Raw genomic sequence first — 21,105 nt, 5'->3', positions numbered from 1 at the left:
GTTTAACACCACTTTGTAAATATGGAGCAGGGCATTGCACCACCGGAACGTTGGAAAAAGTGGTGTTCTGACTGCACAATGCCCTAGTAAATGAGGCCTATAGGGTCTCATTTACAAGGAAATGTCAGAGCACAGAGCTGCACCAAAATTGTCAAAAGTAATGGGTGTGGCATGGAAATACTCACAGCAACACCAATTGCACACCCTCTGCTGCAGAAAACTTCACCAGGTGTCCCATATTTACAAGGCAGTGTTAAGCCATGCAAAGTGGCTTAGAGCCACCTTGTAAATATGGAAAAGGGCACAGCACCATCTGAACATCACTGAAAGTGACGCTTTTGTGGAAGTAGGGGCTTGTAAATGACCCCTTTAGTGTCCCCCTTGGGGAATCTTTTTCACCTCCCTGGAAACCTAATCTGTTTCTGTCCCTAGTGTTCCTGTCATATAAAATACTGCATACGTAATGGGGCACAAAGCCATAGCCGGCACAACCCTTCACACTCTCAGGCTATATCTTCTGTGACTGTGTGTACATATTACTTTAGCTCCCCCTATCCAAATAGTGCAAACTTCAGTGCGCAGATTACAACCAATTTTGCCGCTCAACTTTTAATACATCTGGGCCTATGTGAATGTGCGATAGAAAAATATTTTATCTCATATATTTCAGGTACTCTAAGAGGGACTGGACTCAAAATAATTGCAACACTCTTGGAAACATAAACTTCTATTAGAGTAAGGGATAGTCATAAAAAGTACACATTGTCAAAAACAAGGTATTTTCTAACCTTTAAATGGATGGACCCCAGGGTACACCTAGCCTAGCTGCCTGCATCTGTTGTACACCTGTGGGTTACTGTTCCCTCGGTCACGGACGGACCTTGTTGAGATTTTATTGTGGCTGCTTTTATTCACTGAGCTCCTGCAGGTTACTCCTGGGCAGTCTCTTTAAGAACATTCACTATGACTGCTTCTACATCACCTTTACCATGGCTACCTATTAGTAGTACATGCCTTTGACGTGCTCCTCTGTTGCTCCTGTGTGGACACAATAGGGAATGTATCCTGAATCTCGTACCCCGTGTATTAGACCTGTCAGCTCTAGGGGGTATTTACCCAACTTTTTGTCTTCTTCTTCCATTTCTCTAACCTTGTTTTGCTGGTATTTGAACTCTGTGCACTTTGCCCCTGCCAACCAGTGCTAAAGTGCTAGTGTTCTCTTCTCTAACCATGAAAATATTGGCTAATCCCCAATGGGCACATATAATTTACTTATAAGTCCCTAACATGAGCCCAGGGCCTATAAATTAAATGCTATTAGTGAGCCTGCAGCACTGACTGTGCCCCCACTTAAGTAGCCCTTTTAACATATCCTAGGCTTGGCTCTTCAGAGTCTGTGTGTGTAGTTGTAAACTGCTATTTCGACCTGGCAAGCCTTCCTTTTTAGTCTTAAAGGTCACCCCTAGGGTAGCCCCTGGACAGCCCAGATGGCAGGGTGCAATGTGTTTAAAAGGTAGGACATGTACTTTCAAGTTTGACATGTCCTAGTAGTGACAAAATCTTAAATTCATTTTGCACTGCTAAAAGGCCTATATCTCCCATAGGATAACATTGGAGCTGCCTTATTACCTTTCGTAAGTGTAATTTACAAATGGGAAAAGATCATTCTTTAAAGTTTTGTGTCTCTGAAATCACCATTTAAAACCCTACATTATGGTGAAGTAGGATTTCAAACTGCATTTTTGAAAATGCCACTTTTATAAAATTAGAAAATAAAAAAGAGCCAACGCTGTTAACAATTACAAGACAATTGTTTTGAATGTTAGTGAAAGTGCAATTCAATTACTGCACCTACCATTAATTATGAAATATAAAACAAATGTAATCAATTATTTACATCAATATGTCAAACACAAAAAGACAAACCAACAATGTATATGAACACAATTTGAAAGGATGGCACGACCTAAACTCATTTTTATGATAACCGAACTTGACAAACATGAAATGACAAACATTAATAAAATATGGCATACAGGTTCTGACAATTTTAAGGAACAAGAGGGGAAGAGAGAGCTGGAAGTGTTCAGCAATGTTTAACAGCTTGTAACTAAACAGCCTAGTACAGAGGCGGGAAGCCCAATTATTTTGTGTGACTAATACAGGGGTAATATGTCTTCAAAAAAGTTAGTTACAAATCCTCCATGTTTGCCCATCAAACTTCACATGCACTTGTGAGATGCTCTGATTGTCAGTGAGTTTCAAACCAACATTATTTCTGTGCTCTCCTTAGGATGCAGAACCCATGGATATCCTTACAAAATGAACAAGCATTTGCAATGCAACGGGTCTCGCATTTCTCTGAGTTAGAACTTTTAGCAGTTGTAAACTCCCAACTAGACGTTTCTTGCCTCATTAAATGGAAAAAAAACAAGCCGATTACGCTGCTAAACAAGCGAGATTGTGCCGCGAAAAAAAAAAAATAGAAAAAGTAGTCCACAAACACGGACGGAAAACAGCAAGCCTCATATGTTTTCCGTACTTGGTCGGTGCGCTCGTGAAAGGGCTAACCACCGGAAAAGGCATGATGTATGCATGCCTTCCACTAATGAAAGCAAGCAGATTTTGAAAGGCAAGCCCACAAACCAAAGAAAGACACCGACTTGACATGGACGGGGCTCCAAGCCCTTTTCTAACTACTACAGCGCCTCGCAAGCGATACGCATGTGCAAGCGCATGCTACGCAGGCTCGACCCTAAAATTGAGAAAAATTACCCAAAACACATCAGTCAATAGGTAGTGTCTCATAGCTGTCAGCTAGTAAATGCTCCCTTTTGCCAAATGCCTCACATACCTGACACACACGGGAGAACACCCATCATGCAAGTAACCTTTCCAGACAGGTTAGAGGCCTAGCTTCCGATGTGATCAGCAGCGTTAATGCTGCAGCTGCTCTTCAAAAAACACAACAATGTTCGCAACAATATCAAGGAGTAACTAACGAATCAGCCACCAATGTAAATACAGCAGATTAACTTAAGGAGTTAACTGTATGTGAAATGTTACATTGTAATGGCATGTAAACCAATGAAGTAAACTAGACAGACTTTCTACATGGACTTAGTTTAGAATGATGCATTATAGCAAAAAGTGATGGTGCACCGTGAAACGGTAATGACCCAAACACCTTGATACTGTCTGGTACCAAACTGGAATGGAGTGGGGCCACCACCCAAGCACTGAGCTCCCATTGTATGGAACAAAATGCAGGACACTGTGGGTTAATCTAACTTGAAGCTACTAACATAAAGAGATAAAAATTAAAATCTTACTTCACATTTAGTGCAGCAGAGAAAAACAATGAGGCCAACCCGCTCTGTAGTATAAATGCCTTTGAAGCCTACTACTGTGTTGGTAAAAATGTATCACAAAATATTTCTAAAACACATAACAGAGTGATAAACAGTAGCATTTTTCAGCAGTCGATACGCACCATTCTTGAGTTAATCAAGTGCACCAAATGCACCTGCAATCCGCCTTACCGAACCAATCAGAGGTAAGGGTTTCCTCAGGCACTTGGAATGTTAAATATATTCCAATCGCTAAAGGTGATGTCAAATAATTGCGACATGGATCAAATTCATCTGCTGTGTCTTTCACAACTTATTCAAAAGGAGTTGTGGGACATATAGCTCTATAAGCTTAGTAAACCAATAAGGAACAAAGTGCTAGAATCACCCGTCCTCACGCAAACTGAGCAGAAATCTGTCAAAGCCAATATTATTTAATACAAAGAAAAAAATAACAAACAATGAATAAATAAGAACTGTCCAGTGTCTAATTCAATCACAAAACCGGAATGAGGTTGCGGTATGGCTGCACCCTGGTATGCTATGGACAACCCCAATGTGAAAGTGTAACTAACATTCCCAGCAGCTCAAGGCAATTTCCTCACAGGGGGCACCCCCTGAGAACGTCAATCAATGGACTGAAACGATCAATTCTATAAAACCAAATAGCAGACCTTGCCCCCATTGGGCAACACTCCATTATTACGTTGGAAATTGCTCCAAACGAAATTACAGTAAATGATGCCAGTCATTAAATTAGTTAAGGCCATCTACTACAGTGCTAACTCATAGAATTAGTGGACTTCTCTCCTTGTGAGTAATCTATCTAAATCACCACCTCTCTGTCCAGCTCTAACCACTGCCAGAACTGTCCATTTTAAATTGTCTTCTAAGTGATGATTTTCTAAGTAATGGCTCACCACTGAAGCTACTAAACGGAGAGGGACTGGGAGGATTAATGGTCCAGTATACGAACTCCCTACATATAGACCTATATAACAAAAGTATACTGTTCCAAAAGTGTCTGTCTACGCAAGTTTACACGAGCGAGTGATGTTGTTAGGAGTACCCTCAAGCGTCAATTCCGACGCTAGGCATCATCATCGGGCTAACTCCTCGCCGGACCGGCACTGCAATGTCCGACGGGCCACCACTCAAAAGGTGGTGGCTCTTTGACCGAAGGTGGTGTTTCTGATCAAGTGGAATCAGTGGAATGTGATAATCGTAAGGCGAAAAAAGGAGAGTAAGAGGTGTATTAAAATTGGCTCTGGACACCAAGGGGGTCATTCTGACCGCGGCGGACGGCGGTCGCCGCCCGCCAAGCGGTTCCCGCCGAAAGACCGCTCCGCGGTCAAAAGACCGCGGCGGTCATTCTGGCTTTCCCACTGGGCCGGCGGGCGACCGCCGAAAGTCCGCCCGCCAGCCCAGCGGGAAACACCCTTCCCACGAGGACGCCGGCTCAGAATGGAGCCGGCGTAGTGGGAAGGTGCGACGGGTGCAGTTGCACCCGTCGCGAATTTCAGTGCCTGCAAAGCAGACACTGAAATTCTTCGTGGGGCCCTCTTACGGGGCCCCCTGCAGTGCCCATGCCATTGGCCCCGCGGCACCCCCTACCGCCATCCTGTTCCTGGCGGGAGAACCGCCAGGAACCGGATGGCGGTAGGGGGTGTCAGAATCCCCATGGCGGCGGAGCGCGCTCCGCCGCCATGGAGGATTCTCAAGGGCAGCGGGAAGTCGGCGGTACACCGCCGACTTTCCGTTTCTGGCCGTGGCTGAACCGCTGCGGTCAGAATGCCCAGCGGTGCACCGCCAGCCTGTTGGCGGTGCTAACGCCGACCTCCGCCATGGCGGTAATTACCGCCAGGGTCAGAATGACCCCCCAAATGTCTTTAATACTATATATAGGAGTCAGGCCAAGCTTAAAAATAAATCAAGGAGTCCAAAGGGGAATAATGTACCCTATACTCCTAACACAAAGTGAGGAAAGAAGGAGAAATACTCGATCTTAGCACTGAGAGGTCGACATGTTTCACGCCTGAACGGTCTAAAAAAGATCCAGCGGCGTTTCTTCAGGACCTTAAAAAACAACTTCTCCTTGAAAACAGATAACAATAAGTGATAAGGCATCATGAGGAGGCTCAAACCTCCGACCAGAGAAGGAACCATTCTGTACGTCCTCGAGGACGCGCCCCAGGGTAGGTGCATAACGGATCAGAGTACGTACAGAATGGTTCCTTCTCTGGTCGGAGGTTTGAGCGTCCTCATGATGCCTTATCTCGAATTGGGATGGGCGACCCAATAGATGACTGACTGCGACTATTTAGTCCATATACTGTAAGTGACCCTCCAGCACTTATTGTTATCTGTTTTCAAGGAGAAGTTGTTTTTTAAGGTCCTGAAGAAACGCCGCTGGATCTTTTTTAGACCGTTCAGGCGTGAAACATGTCGACCTCTCAGTGCTAAGATCGAGTATTTCTCCTTCTTTCCTCACTTTGTGTTAGGAGTATAGGGTACATTGGGGGTCATTCTGACCTTGGCGGTAAAAGGGCCATACCGCCGGTCAGAACTCCGCCATACTACCGCCGCGGCCGCGGTAAACCGCCACGGTCATTCTGACCACCAACTGTGAATCCGCCAAAAACCCGACATCCAAGGAAGGCCGCCTCATCAGCGGGCCGCGGAAAACTGGAGATGACCAAACCTCCACCGCCATGCCAACACAAACACGCCCATGCCATTCTGACCCACCAATCCACGCAGCGGTCTTTCAACCGCGGTATTCCATTGGCGGTACACACCGCCGCGCTCAAAATACACACACAGCTCCAAAACACTGCCACATTGGGCAATTTGAAATACACACACCTGACACACATACCAACAACACTCCCACACATCCATACAACTATAAAACACACACACACATCACCCACAAACCCCTACGACCGAAGATCAGAGACGAAGGAGGGAGAGACACTTCACAGAATAGAGAGCTACATCACACAGAGGCACACTACACCATCACACACACCACATAGAAGCACAAAGCACCACACACCAACACACTCATCACCATATATACCACCCCACACCTCATCCACACCACCCCATGGCACCCCAAAGGCACCCACGCTTTTCGGACCAAGAACTCCGGGTCATGGTGGAGGAAATCATAAGAGTTGGACCGCAGCTCTTCGGCTCACAGGTGCAGCACACCACTATAGCCAGGAAGGCGGAGCTATGGCAGCGGATCGTGGACAGGGTCAACGCGGTGGGACAGCATCCCAGAAATCGAGACGACATCCGCAAACGCTGGAACGACTTAAGGGGAAAGGTGCGCTCGATGGTCTCGCGACACAACATCGCAGTGCAGAAGACTGGCGGGGGACCCCCACCCACTCCACCCGAATTCACAGCATGGGAGCAAGAGGTACTAAACATCCTGCATCCTGATGGCCTCGCTGGAGTACACGGAGGAATGGACTCTGGTAAGTACAATCTCAACTACTTCACCCCCCCCCCAGCATGCTAACCCCCACCACCACCCTCACCCCCAACCCCCCATCACACATCCTCCCTGAGAATGTCTCTCCAGCACAACCCACCCAACACCAACCCCTGCATGCCCCCACAAACTATGGACACCCATCACCCAAGCATGACCACTGCACATACCCCCCCCCCCCCAAAACACCCCCACAACACCTCCCCCAAGGGAATGGCAGCACTGGGGGACAAGGGCACCAATCAATGGCACGCAATAGCACACACAGAAACAATAACCATACTCTCTTACCCCATGCAGGACCCGAACATCAACACACCGGCCAGGAGGGTCCAGAAATGTCCATTCCCCCCCCCCGGAAGAGGCCCCCAGTGATGACAGCAGCTCTGTCGACCTGGAACCTGATGACCAGCCTGGACCATCGGGGACCTCTGGACAGTCGGTTCCCCACACACAGGCCACAGCAGACCCAACCCCCTCTGGGACCAACAGCACAGCTCCCACCCAGCGGGCCCATGCCTCTGTCTCTAGGACAGGTCAATCAGCGGTGTGTCTGCCACTACAGGGCACCCAGGCTAACCCACCACCCCAACAACAACAGGGACCTGGGGGCAGTGGTAGTGGGCACACCGTCCAGGGGAAAGAGGCTGGGGAAAACAGGGCAACTCGGAGGGCTGCTGTGCGACAGGGGGGGGAGGAGAGGCCCAGGGAACCCACTCTCCAAGAGGCCCTCACCACCATCATGGCAGCCTACTACCACTCCCAAGAGACGATGGCGACGGTACTGGCCAGGTTCCAGGAGATCCAGGCACAGCAGGAGGAACGCTACATGGGGTTCACCAATCAACTCACCAACATCTCTGCCGCTATGGGGAGCATAGTCCAGGCCCTCAACCGGATAGAAGACACGTTGCGGGACCGTGTGGCACCACACAGGGCCCCTGTCACTTGCCCGGAACAGCCTACCACCTCCGCCGGCGCTAGAGGACAGGAAGCCCCACCACAACGACGGGCCACCAGAACCCCACCTCCTGCTGAAGAACAACCAGCCCGCAAGAGGAGCCTGAGATCAAAAAAATCAACAGAGTAGGATGTCAAGACCCCCGCCAGCATGAGACACCCCCTGAAGTCATCCCACTGTCCCACATTGCCACCCTGTCCAACCTTGAACTGCCCCTGCTCCATCCTTCCACAGGCATATGGACAATGCACCTGTGAGACTGAGAACTGGACTCTGCCATGGCCATTACTCCACCCCCACCCATCACCGTGTTTATACCATGTACCATTATCTAGCACAAAAAATAAATCACTCAATGCACTGAAATCAAACAGGAGTCAGGCTGTATTATTTACAAATGTATAACACATTACCGATCAATTATGTTCTGTTAACTTTGTGCTGAACACATACCGAGATCAATAAGCATTAGTCCATGGGCTAACCAAGCAGTAGTCACGGAGTGGGTCATACAGCACTGAAAAGGGAAGGGAAAATCAAACATCAGTTTAAAAGAACTGGGGGGTCATAGACAAAGTTGAGAAGCAGGAGGCTTGCAGGAAAAGTAAAATGGCGTGGTTGATTCTTACCTGTGTGCTACTGAAAATACTGTTGGATAACTCTGTCCCTGTTGTCTGTGTCGTCCTCTGAGTCTTCCTCCTCTTCACTCTCCGCAGGCTCCACAGCTGCTTCAACACCACCATCTGGACCATCCTCCTGCAGGAAAGGCACCTGACGTCGCAATGCCAGATTGTGAAGCATACAGCAGGCCACGATGATCTGGCACACCTTCTTTGGTGAGTACATCAGGGATCCCCCTGTCATATGCAGGGACCTAAATCTGGCCTTCAGGAGCCCAAAGGTCCTTTCTATGATCCTCCTAGTTCGCCCATGGGCCTCATTGTACCGTTCCTCAGCCCTGGTCCGGGGATTCCTCACTGGGGTCAATAGCCAAGGCAGGTTGGGGTAACCAGAGTCACCTATTAGCCACACACGTTGTCTCTGTAGCTGTTCCATCACATAAGGGATGCTGCTATTACGCATCACATACGCGTCATGCACTGACCCAGGGAACATGGTATTCACATGGGAGATGTACTGGTCAGCCAAACAGACCACCTGGACGTTCATAGAATGGTAACTTTTCCTGTTTCTGTACACCTGCTCATCGTCTTTTGGAGGGACTAAGGCTACATGGGTCCCATCAATGGCACCAATGATGTTGGGAATATGTCCAAGGGCATAAAAATCACCCTTCACAGTGGCCAAATCAACCTCCTCAGGGAATATAATGTAACTCCGCATGTGTTTCGTCAGGGCAGACAACACTCTAGACAAAACTTTGGAAAACATAGGCTGAGACATTCCAGATGACATGGCCACAGTTGTCTGGAATGAGCCACTTGCAAGAAAATGGAGGACTGACAGAACCTGCACCAGAGGGGGAATTCCTGTGGGTTGGCGGATGGGGGACATCAGGGCTGGCCCCAGCTGGGCACACAGTTCATGGATAGTGGCACGGTCAAGTCGGTATCGTAGTATGATGTGGCGTTCTTCCATTGTCGACAGGTCCACCAGCGGTCGGTACACGCGAGGATTCATCCTTCTCCTCGCAAGTCCCAGCGGACGGTGCCTAGGAATGACAACATGGAGCACAGAGTCAAGCCAATCACTGGTACGTTCACCACAGCTTGCATAGCACACGGTTATCTATGTTTTGAAAGGCGTGTATGTGTGGCAATGCAAGGCCTAGGCCTGTGTGTCGCAGTAGAAATTATGCCATGTGGGCCCTTGAAATGGCGGCTGCCTGACCTGTGAAGTGGAAAAATGGGATGTGAGGTCAATGCGCAGGCGGAGCACACCGTGGCGGTAGGCGGTCGAAGACCGCTACATGGAGCCGCATTGGTTAACATTGAATGCTATGGGTTTCAGGAGCCAATGACGATGTGCGCCGGCGGTAGCGGTACGCACCGCCGCGGTACGCACCGCCGCGGGCGTGACCGCCATTTTCTATCTGCCTAATCACTTGAGACCTGATCATCCACAGGAGAGGACCTATACTGCAAGTGCTGCTGTGACCTCGGTCTGGAAGTGACAATGGCTGCTGCGACTGGGGAAAGGGCCCCTGCCTTCACGTCTGAGGAGTTGGAGAAGCTCGTGGATGGGGTCCTCCCCCAGTATGCGTTACTCTACGGTCCTCCAGACCAACAGGTAAGTACACCGGGTGCACATGGAATGGGCGATGCCTGTGTGGAGTGGGGTGGATGTAAGTTGGTGGGGTGGGGGGCGAATGAGGAGTGCAACGCACGACAGATGAGAGCATGTGCCATATGGCAAGGTTGGGGAGGGGGGGCCAATCACATCTAACATGCAGTAAGTTGATGAATGTTTCCTTCCCACCCTGTACATGTCACATAGGTCAGCGCCCATCAGAAAGTTGAGATTTGGCGTGCCATCGCCAAGGAAGTCCGGGCCCTGGGGGTCCACGTCAGACGGGGCACCCACTGCCGCAATAGGTGGGAGGACATCCGCCGCGGAACCAGGAAGACCGCCGAGTCACTGCTGGGGATGGCCTCCCAACCTAGGAGGGGTGCCAGTCGTACCCTGACCCCCCTGATGTCCCGGATCCTGGCAGTGGCCTACCCTGATTTGGATGGGCGCTTGAGAGCATCACAGCAGACACAAGGGGGTGAGTATCAGCACATTCTGCTATCTTTCTGCGCAGTGGAGGCGTCTGGGTGGGGGAGGAGTGTTGTGGGTGACATTAGGCCAGGGCGCTTTCTGTAGTGTAGTCCTCTCCCTTAGGCATGGCCCTGTGCTCCCGGCCCCCACCTCTGTAGGGTGACAAGTACAGCTATTGATGGTCCAGCCTCACACATCTGCGCGTTTGTCCTCTCTTGACCTGTTGTCTTACTCAGAAGTACTGAGTAGTGTACCCCGAATGCGTGGCTTAGTGCATGAGGCTCCTGTGTCTGTCCTCTCCGCCAACGGTGTTGACATTGCATGCACTCAACCTGGTCTTCTTTTTTCTCCCCCCCCCTTCTTCTTCATCTTCTTGTGCATGTGTGCATTAGCATCATCAGGCGGAGGAGATTTGGCATCGGAGCACGAGGGTGCTGCAAGTCACAAGGCCCCGGTGGGCACAGGAACAGACACCGAGGGCACCAGTGATCCGGAGGGCGAGGGGAGCACCACAACGGGGACCGGTGGTGAGAGCAGTGACACAGACACGTCCTCGGATGGGTGCTCCCTAGCGGTGGCGGAAACATCCGGGACCCCCGCCTCTACAGGTACAGCCGCCACCCAGCGCACCAGCCCCGCCCTCCCTGCAGCCCCTCAGCCTACGCTCCGTGCCCGCTCGCCCAGGAAGGCGGGCGTCTCCTTCGCCCCAGGCACCTCAGCCCCTGCCCCTGTCACCCCTGCTGCCCTCAGTGCGGAGCTCATTGACCTTGTGAGGACGCTCATTGTTGGGCAGACTACCCTTTTGAATGCCATCCAGGGGGTAGAAAGGGAGGTGCATCGGAGCAATGCCTACCTGGAGGGCATTCATTCGGGTCAGGCTGCCCATCAACGATCGTTCACTGCTCTGGCCTCAGCACTGACGGCAGCCATTGTCCCTGTTTCCAGCCTCCCTCTTCTGACTGCCTCCAGCCTGTCTCTGTCTCCTGTTCCTCAGCCTATCCCATCCACACCATCTGACCAGCCTGCACACACCTCAACACCCAAGGGCAGCTCATCCAGACACAAGCACCACAGATCCCACAAACACTCACCCAAGCAACACCCAGATGCAGACATTCCAACAGTCACTGCCACCCCTGTGTCCCCCTCCTCCTCGTCTCCCTCCTCCCTCCCTGTGACGTCTACACTCACACCTGCATGCACACCAACATCAGCCAGTGCTTCCATCACCACCACACCCTCCTGTACAGTCCGCACGCGTGCAGTCACCACCCCCACTGCCATTTACACGTCCCCTGTGTCCTCTCCCACTGTGTCTGTCACCCCCTCTTCCAAGACACACAAACGCAGGCAGCCACCCACCCAACAGCCATCCACCTCACGACAGCCTACAGCACCAGCACCTTCACCCAATGACAGCACACCTGACTCTCCTACAACCACATCCTCTTCCTCCACTCCCATCACCACTTCTCCTACCCTTTACCTTGGCCCTAAAAAAGTTGTCCTGGCTAATCTTGACCTCTTTCCCTCCGATGACCTACCCCCTCCATCTGCAAAGAGTCCCAAGAGCACCACAGCCACCACCAGCCCAGCTTCGGGTGTCACTGTTGTGCATGGGTTCTGGAGTCCACCCTTTGCCAGCAGTGACACCTCCATCAGCAGCAAGGACACATCCAGCCCCCCCCCGGCAAGAGGACCAGGAAACACAAGGGCCGCCGTGCGAGGACTGACACGGCTGCCCCCAAGGAGCAAACTTCGCCCACTTCACCAGCCACATCATCTAGGGGAGGCAAGGGCCCGAGAGCCCCATCTAAGGAGCGTAAGGGCAGCAGGGCGGAGAAGTCAGGCGGCAGGAGCACGGAGCAGGTGGGTCCCACATGCCACATCCCAGCTGGAAAGGAGGACACCAAAGGGCCCAGGACTCCGTCCCGAAGGGTCCAGAAGCATCACGGTCGGAGGGCGACTGAGCAGGGAGTCCAGGCCAGGTCTGGCTCCCTTGACCTACTGGATGTGCACCGCTGAACAGGGCCCGCCGTGGAGAAGAGCACCGCTGAACAGGGCCCGCAGTGAAGATAGGCACCGCTGAACAGGGCTCCACCGTGGAGAAGAGCACCGCTGAACAGGGCCCGCCGTGGAGAAGAGCACCGCTGAACAGGGCCCGCCGTGAAGATAGGCACCGCTGAACAGGGCCCCGCCGTGGAGAAGAGCACCGCTGAACAGGGCCCCGCCGTGGAGAAGAGCACCGCTGAACAGGGCCCGCCGTGAAGATAGGCACCGCTGAACAGGGCCCGCCGTGGAGAAGAGCACTGCTGAACAGGGCCCGCCGTGAAGATAGGCACCGCTGAACAGGGCCCGCCGTGGAGAAGAGCACCGCTGAACAGGGCCCCGCCATGCAGAAGAGCACCGCTGAACAGGGCCCGCCGTGGAGAAGAGCACCGCTGAACAGGGCCCGCCGTGAAGATAGGCACCGCTGAACAGGGCCCCGCCGTGGAGAAGAGCACCACTGAACAGGGCCCGCCGTGAAGATAGGCACCGCTGAACAGGGCCCGCCGTGGAGAAGAGCACCGCTGAACAGGGCCCGCCGTGAAGATAGGCACCGCTGAACAGGGCCCGCCGTGGAGAAGAGCACCGCTGAACAGGGCCCGCCGTGCAGAAGAGCACCGCTGAACAGGGCCCGCCGTGGAGAAGAGCACCGCTGAACAGGGCCCGCCGTGAAGATAGGCACCGCTGAACAGGGCCCCGCCGTGCAGAAGAGCACCGCTGAACAGGGCCCCGCCGTGAAGATAGGCACCGCTGAACAGGGCCCGCCGTGGAGAAGAGCACCGCTGAACAGGGCCCCGCCGTGCAGAAGAGCACCGCTGAACAGGGCCCGCCGTGGAGAAGAGCACCGCTGAACAGGGCCCGCCGTGAAGATAGGCACCGCTGAACAGGGCCCCGCCGTGCAGAAGAGCACCGCTGAACAGGGCCCCGCCGTGCAGTAGAGCACCGCTGAACAGGGCCCCGCCGTGCAGAAGAGCATCGCTCCGCTGGGCCCCGCCGTCTCAAGCACCGCTCCGCTGGGCCCTTCCTGTCAAGCACCGCTCCGCTGGGCCCCGCCGTCTCAAGCACCGCTCCGCTGGGCCCTTCCTCTCAAGCACCGCTCTGCTGGGCCCCGCCGTCTCAAGCACCGCTCCGCTGGGCCCTTCCTCTCAAGCACCGCTCCGCTGGGCCCTTCCTGTCAAGCACCACTCCGCTGGGCCCCGCCGTCTCAAGCACCGCTCCGCTGGGCCCTTCCTCTCAAGCACCGCTCCGCTGGGCACCGCCGTCTCAAGCACCGCTCCGCTGGGCCCCGCCGTCTCAAGCACCGCTCCGCTGGGCCCCGCTGTCTCAAGCACCGCTCCGCTGGGCCCTTCCTGTCAAGCACCGCTCCGCTGGGCCCCGCCGTCTCAAGCACCGCTCCGCTGGGCCCTTCCTCTCAAGCACCGCTCCGCTGGGCCCCGCCGTCTCAAGCACCGCTCCGCTGGGCCCTTCCTCTCAAGCACCGCTCCGCTGGGCCCTTCCTGTCAAGCACCGCTCCGCTGGGCCCCGCCGTCTCAAGCACCGCTCCGCTGGGCCCTTCCTCTCAAGCACCACTCCGCTGGGCCCCGCCGTCTCAAGCACCGCTCCGCTGGGCCCTTCCTCTCAAGCACCGCTCTGCTGGGCCCTTCCTCTCAAGCACCGCTCCGCTGGGCCCCGCCGTCTCAAGCACCGCTCCGCTGGGCCCTTCCTCTCAAGCACCGCTCCGCTGGGCCCTTCCTGTCAAGCACTGTTTATGGTTCACTGTGCCCACCATGCCTCCTCCTTGAGCAGTGGACACTGTCATCCACCAGATGGACTGTGGCTTTGCACTCCCCAGGATGGTGAAGTGGGCAACCCACCCACTGGAGAGACTTGAGAGACTGTGGCTTTGCACTCCCCAGGATGGTGAAGTGGGCAACCCACCCACTGAAGAGACTTGAGAGACTGTGGCTTTGCACTCCCCAGGATGGTGAAGTGGGCAACCCACCCACCGGAGAGACTTGAGAGACTGTGGCTTTGCACTCCCCAGGATGGTCTAGTGGGCAACCCACCCACTGTAGAGACTTGAGAGACTGTGACTTTGCACTCCCCAGGATACATCAATGGGCATGGTGGCCCCTTCGTGGATCTGGCGTCGTGGACTCATGTGGCTATGGTGCCTCCCCCTTCCCTTCCCCCTGAGGTGCCTGTAATTTTTTCATCAGATGCCCCTGCAGTGTTCTCTCCAAAGGACTCAGGTCTCCTGTGTGGGCTTTGCCCTTGTGTCGCTACACTGTAGCCCACGGACTGTTCCATTTAACTTTCATGTACAGGACTAATTGCCTCGGTTCTCCATGGCAGTGTATATAGTATCATTTTGTTATGGATATTTTGCGTAGTTGACCGCTCCATATCAGAGTCTATTTTTTATATAAATATTTTGTCCCAATTTATTTCTGTCTTTGCATTCTTAAGGGGGGTTTGGGTGGTGTCACTGTGCGTTGTTGCTCTGCATTAGTGTGTACATAGTTTTGGGGGGGGGGGGTCGCATATGTGTGTGCCGTAAGCTTCCCTCCTCCCCCCTCCCGTGTGTCGTAGGTGCAGTACTCACCGTTGTCGTCTGCGCCGGAGTTCGTACTCGTGGTAGATGAGAAGGTAGACGAGAGCAGGTAGGATGTTTAATTCGGGTTCCATGCTGTCCTCCTTCCTCGTGGAGTGTGTTTTGGTGTGCGTTTTCCCGTTCGTAGTCTGTTTCCGCCGTGTTTTTATCGGCGGGGCTCCCGCCCCGGAAAAAGTGGTGGATTGGTGAGTTGTGATAGTGTGGGCGGTACATTGTCTGCCGCCTGCCTGTTGGTGGTGACCGCCACGCTGTTTGTCTGCACCGCCGCGGCGGTCGGAGTGTTAATGTGGCGGGCTGTGTTGGCGGTTCCCGCCAGGGTCAGAATTCCATTTTTTCGACCGCCGGCCTGTTGGCGGGTTGGCCGCCGCTTTATCACCGACCGCCAGGGTTAGAATCACCCCCATTATTCCCCTTTGGACTCCTTGATTCATTTTTAAGCTTGGCCTGACTCCTATATATAGTATTAAAGACATTTGGTGTCCAGAGCCAATTTTAATACACCTCTTACTCTCCTTTTTTCGCCTTACGATTATCACATTCCACTGATTCCACTTGATCAGTAACACCACCTTCGGTCAAAGAGCCACCACCTTTTGAGTGGTGGCCCGTCGGACATTGCAGTGCCGGTCCGTCGAGGAGTTAGCCCGATGATGATGCCTAGCGTCGGAATTGACGCTTGAGGGTACTCCTAACGACATCACTCGCTCACCACTGAAGCTGTCATGACCTTACATCTGATTTGAGACTTGTGTTGGGCAATACATTGCCTTGATTCTTGATTGGTCTTACCAATGCACAGCTTTTTACAAGGGCACCCAATTCCATATACAACATTTTTGGTTTTACAATTAGAAACTGCAAGATGGCTCAATTTAATGTCTTCAAAAACAAACTATTTTCCTTCAATAGTAGAACTACAACAAGCACAAGATCCACACTTGAAAAGTCCTTTTAAAGGAGCCAAATTCCAAACTTAGAGCAGATCTCTTTTCACAGAACCTGGCGATGTGCATGCTCAAACTACTGTACTGCTAATGCTGTGATCTTTTTTTAAGGCAAACAATGATCTTACAAATGCTTTCTCAAGTTTTGCAATCAAATGCTAATTCTGCAACACAATCTTCTTGAAGTTATTGGTCTGAGGAGAAAAGGTGGATACATATACCACTCTCTCTGAGGTTGTCTTCCTTTGCTTAGTTAACATCGCTTCATGTGGGGTCCACCATGCCCGTTTCCTTGAGTTCTTTATCAGTTTCTTGGGATAGCCTCTCTCTCTGGGCCGACAACTCAACTTCAGAGCATGTTCGAAATGTGCTTCTTTACCTGAGCAGTTATTTCTGATTCTTAAGAACTGCCCATAAGGCAAGTTATTACGGAGACTTTGAAGATGATGACTTAAATAATGCAATGTCTTGTTGCGGTCTGTAGGCGTAATGTACAATGTGATTGTTAGTTTTCCCTCTCAAGGGATTTCCTCAGCATCCAAAAAAGTGATTGATTGACAACTGCTAGTGACACTAAATTTGATGTCATCCGGTCTCTGATTTAGCCAAAAAGTGAACTGATAAATTGAATTAGCTGTTCCTCTCCAAATATAAAAATACCATTGATGTATCTGAACCATTTCTCAATTCCTTGTAAGAAGGGATTATTGTCATAAAGGAACTGTTCCTCAAAAAGAGCAATGTAAAGGACTGCCAACTCTGGATCAAAGGAACAACCCATTGCTGTCCCTTTGAACTGGACAAAAAACTCATTGTTAATTTTGAAATCATTTATTTTTAAAGCAAACCCAGTTAACTTCAATATAAATTCTGTTGGGACTCGTGAGGCCTGGGTCTGCTCTATGGAAACACCTCAATTTCATTTAAGCCCTCTTTTTGGGGAATTTGCGTGTGCAAAGACACCAAATCTAATGTGACCAAAATTTGGTATACGGGATTAAAATCTAGATCTCCAATTTATTTGATGAAATCTGTGGTGTCTCTTAAATACGAAGGCACCTGTTGTACCAGGGGCTTAAGGAACATATCGACATATTTAGCAATAGGCTCCAGAACTGAATCACAACCTGATACTATAGGGCGCCCTGGCAGCCTCTGTTCATTCTTATGCAATTTGGGTAGGTGATACAACACAGGGACTCAGAGATTCCTATTAACTAAAAACTTGCTCTCCTTTGGTCCAATCAGTCCCTCCTCGAAAGCATGTTTAACCATAGTCTCAACTTCACCTTGAAGGTCTTTAGTGGGATCTTTGTGAAGCCTGCAGTAGAATTCAGGGTTACCAACGTGTCTATTGCCCTTTCTTTTGTACTCATCAGAAGACCAAATACAAAAAGCCCCTACTTTATCAGCCTGTTTGATTACAATAGGCTAGTTGTCTTTTTTTAATTTTGTCAATGCCTTCTTCTCATATCTTGAAATGTTGTGTTTGATGTATTCCTTCTTATTTTCCATTTGAGAGGTGGCATATAAAACTGCCTGTTCAAAGATCAATACATCTTTGGAGATCATATTAGGAGCAGCACAAAAAGTGGATTTATTCATAAGACATGATGCCTCTGAACTGGGAGGTCCATCATGATTCAAGAAGAAGGCCTTCAATCTATTTTTTCTACAAAATTGAATAGCTTCTGTTTTTAAACATACAAAATGTGTGTGTTTAGTTGGAGCAAAAGAAAGGCCTTTGATAAGACTTTTTCCTCAAATTCAGTGAGTGGCCTATTTGAAAGATTGAAAATGGGTGATGTTATTCATTCTTGTAATACTGATGTTGAGTGGTCATTTCCCATGGTTGTTTGGAATATCTGTTGCACCCCTTCCTCTCTGCCTGCCTCTTCCTTAAAAAGGCTGTTGTTGTTTTTGTAAATTTTGATTCTGTGGACCCTTCATGTATTATAATTGTTGACAGAGTTGGCTCTTTTTTCTTTTCTGATTCAAATTGGCCTCCTGTTCTTTTGTAACTTTTAGAAAATTGGCATTTTCTTGTCTTACCTATTTGGTGCCTGTAGCCTGTCTCTGCTCACATCAATCAATCAATCAATCAAAAAATGTTTATAGAGCGCGCTCCTCACCCGTGAGGATCTCAAGGCGCTGGGGTGGGGGAGTCAAGGGGGGGGCAGGGAGGGTCATTGTTTTGAGGTTCTTTCTAAAAAGCAGGAGGTCTTTGGTTTTGCGAAGGTTGGTGGGGAGGGAGTTCCAGGTTTTGGGGGTGAGGTAGGAGAAGGACCTGCCTCCTGTGGTGGTGCGTTGGATGCGGGGGACTGTGGCTAGGGCGAGGTCGGCTGATCGGAGGTTGCGTGTGGGAGTGTGGAAGTTCACTCTTTCGTTGAGGTAGGTTGGGCCGGTGTTGTGGAGGGATTTGTGTGCGTGGATGAGGATCTTGAATGTGATTCTCTTGTCTATGGGGAGCCAGTGAAGGGGTTTGAGGTGTGGTGAGATTCGTTTGTGGCAGGGGAGGCCAATGACGAGGCGTGCAGCTGTATTCTGGATTGTCTGGCGTTTGCGTTTGAGTGTGGTGCTGGCGTAGAGGGCGTTACCGTAGTCTAGTCTGCTGCTGATGAGTGCATGGTTGACTGTCTTCCTGGTCTCTGGGGGAATCCATTTGAAGGATTTTTTTAGAGTGTGGAGTGTGTGGAAGCAGGAGGAGGTTAGAGCATTGATTTGCTGTGTCATGGAGAGGGAGGGGTCCAGGATGATGCCGAGGTTGCGTGCGTGGTTTGCGGGGTGAGTGCGGGGCCTAGGGCGGTGGGTCACCAGGAGTCGTCCCATGTGGTTTTGTTGGGGCTGAAGATGATGATCTCGGTTTTGTTGGAGTTAAGCTTGAGGTGGTTAGTTGTCATCCAGGTGGCGATATCGAGGAGAGCAGCGTGTAGGTTGGTTTTGGCAGCGGTGGGGTTGCGGGTGAGGGAGAGGATGAGTTGGGTGTCATCTGCGTGGGAGAGGATAGTGATTCCGTGTGATCGGAGGATGTCGGCTAGGGAGATCATGTAGATGTTGAAAAGTGTGGGGCTGAGGGAGGACCCTTGGGGGACTCCGCAGATGATCTTGGTAGCGGTGGAGTAGAAAGGTGGAAGGCGGACTCTCTGGGTCTGGTTGGTGAGGAAGGAGGTGAGCCAGTCTAAGGCTTTGTGGCAAATTCCTATGTTGTAGAGGCGTGTGTGGAGTGTGTGGTGGTAGACGGTGTCAAAGGCTTTGCGAGAGGTCCAGGAGGATGAGTGCGGCGGTCTCGCCTTTGTTGACTTTGGTCCTGATGTCGTCAGTGCATGCGATGAGGGCGCATGACTGAGTGTAGTTGGAGGTTGGGCTTTGTATATTCCTCCTAGACAGCCACACACATTGGGAGCTTAGGGATTACTTGATGCGCCAGCTGGAGCAGGATGGGCGGGAGGACCTGGGCATAGCCTTACTTAAGACTGAATAGGCTGTGTCCTGTCCACACAAAGGGCTTAACAATCCTGTATTGTCCCTCTAGCCAGCTTAGAACCAGGGCAGGGTTTGCAGGGAATTTGTTGGACTTCAAAGCCACTGTCTAGAAGTTTCTCCCACCTTCCAGAACCAGGGCACCAGGGTATAAATACTGTACCTCAGACACCAACACTTCAGTACATATCTGGACCTTTTGATACTCGGCAGGGAAGAAGGACTGCTGCTGAAGTACTGCTACTCTGCTGGATTGCACTCTGCCTGACTCCTTCTTTGCTGTGTTGGCCTGATGCCTGCTGCCCTCTTGTCTGGGTCAGAAGCACTGGACCTGCATCTCTTGAACTCACAACCCAGAGTGACTCCAAGGACTAGTTGGCAGGCTTCCTGATCTGAAGCCTCAGGGACATAACTTACTTACAACAACCCTGCTTCTGCACCTGGACTCTGCCATCTGTGAGTCAACCCTGCCACGTGGTGCCACCCCAGTCCTGGACCCCTGGAAGTGGGCTTAGGGTGCTTGCCAGTGGAACCGATGCATCCTCTCCATTGAGTGATGCATCTCGGAACAGAACTATGCATCTCCTTGGCTGAGCGGCACATCTGGAGCTGAACTGACACATCAGGGCTGCTGCATGGATTGGACCCATCGCAGAATACTTGCATCGCTGCCCCATCCCACATCTTGGGTCTGAGACATCATCTTCAGAATTGCCACTGTGCAATGCTTCTCTATTACAGATCCTTGCATCTCTTGTTGGCAGCAGCCTTGATGATGATGCTGAACCTCTGCATCACAAGCAAAAAGAACAAATGATGGACGGAATGCTGAACAATGCAAACACTCACCCCCAATAGCAAAGATCTGGGTTTAATCCATTGTTTGTTTGCCCACCACTCCACCCCAATTTGGACCCAGCCATAAGCAAATCAGTCTTGACCCCCGCCCCCAATGGGAACAGTCAAACCCGAACTGCCAAGCCAGGTCCTCTCTGGACTGGAAACAATCATCCTGGAACAAGTTTCAGGGTATCACCCCTCATCAGCCAGACTAGCTTGAATCCAGTGGTGCAGTGTGCACAGGACCCACATTTTGGGCATACCCTTCCCACTTAAGGAGACAAAAGCAAAAAGAACAGATGATGGATGGAATGCTGAACAATGCAAACATTCAACCCAGTCACAAAGATATGGGTTTAATCCATCTTGTTTCTTGCCCACCACGCCACCCCAGTTTGGACCCAGCCATATAGGGTATCACCCCTCATCAGCCAGGCAAGCTTGCTGCATTCTGCATCACAACTTCACCACTCTTCAGAATCAACGCATCGCCTCAGCAGTGCATCGCATCCCCGATACCAGCCTTCATGTTGCAAGCTCAGTCAATGAGATCCTCGACATCAAGGCAATAGGACTTCGTACCACTGCTGCGCCGCCACTCGGAACCAACGTATTGTTTCAGCTGTGTGACGCATCTTTGACCCCACATCCATGCAACATTCTAC

Source organism: Pleurodeles waltl, chromosome 9 (assembly GCF_031143425.1).
Source record: "Pleurodeles waltl isolate 20211129_DDA chromosome 9, aPleWal1.hap1.20221129, whole genome shotgun sequence".
Lineage (NCBI taxonomy): Eukaryota > Metazoa > Chordata > Amphibia > Caudata > Salamandridae > Pleurodeles > Pleurodeles waltl.
Note: the sequence above shows the minus strand (reverse complement) of the source record.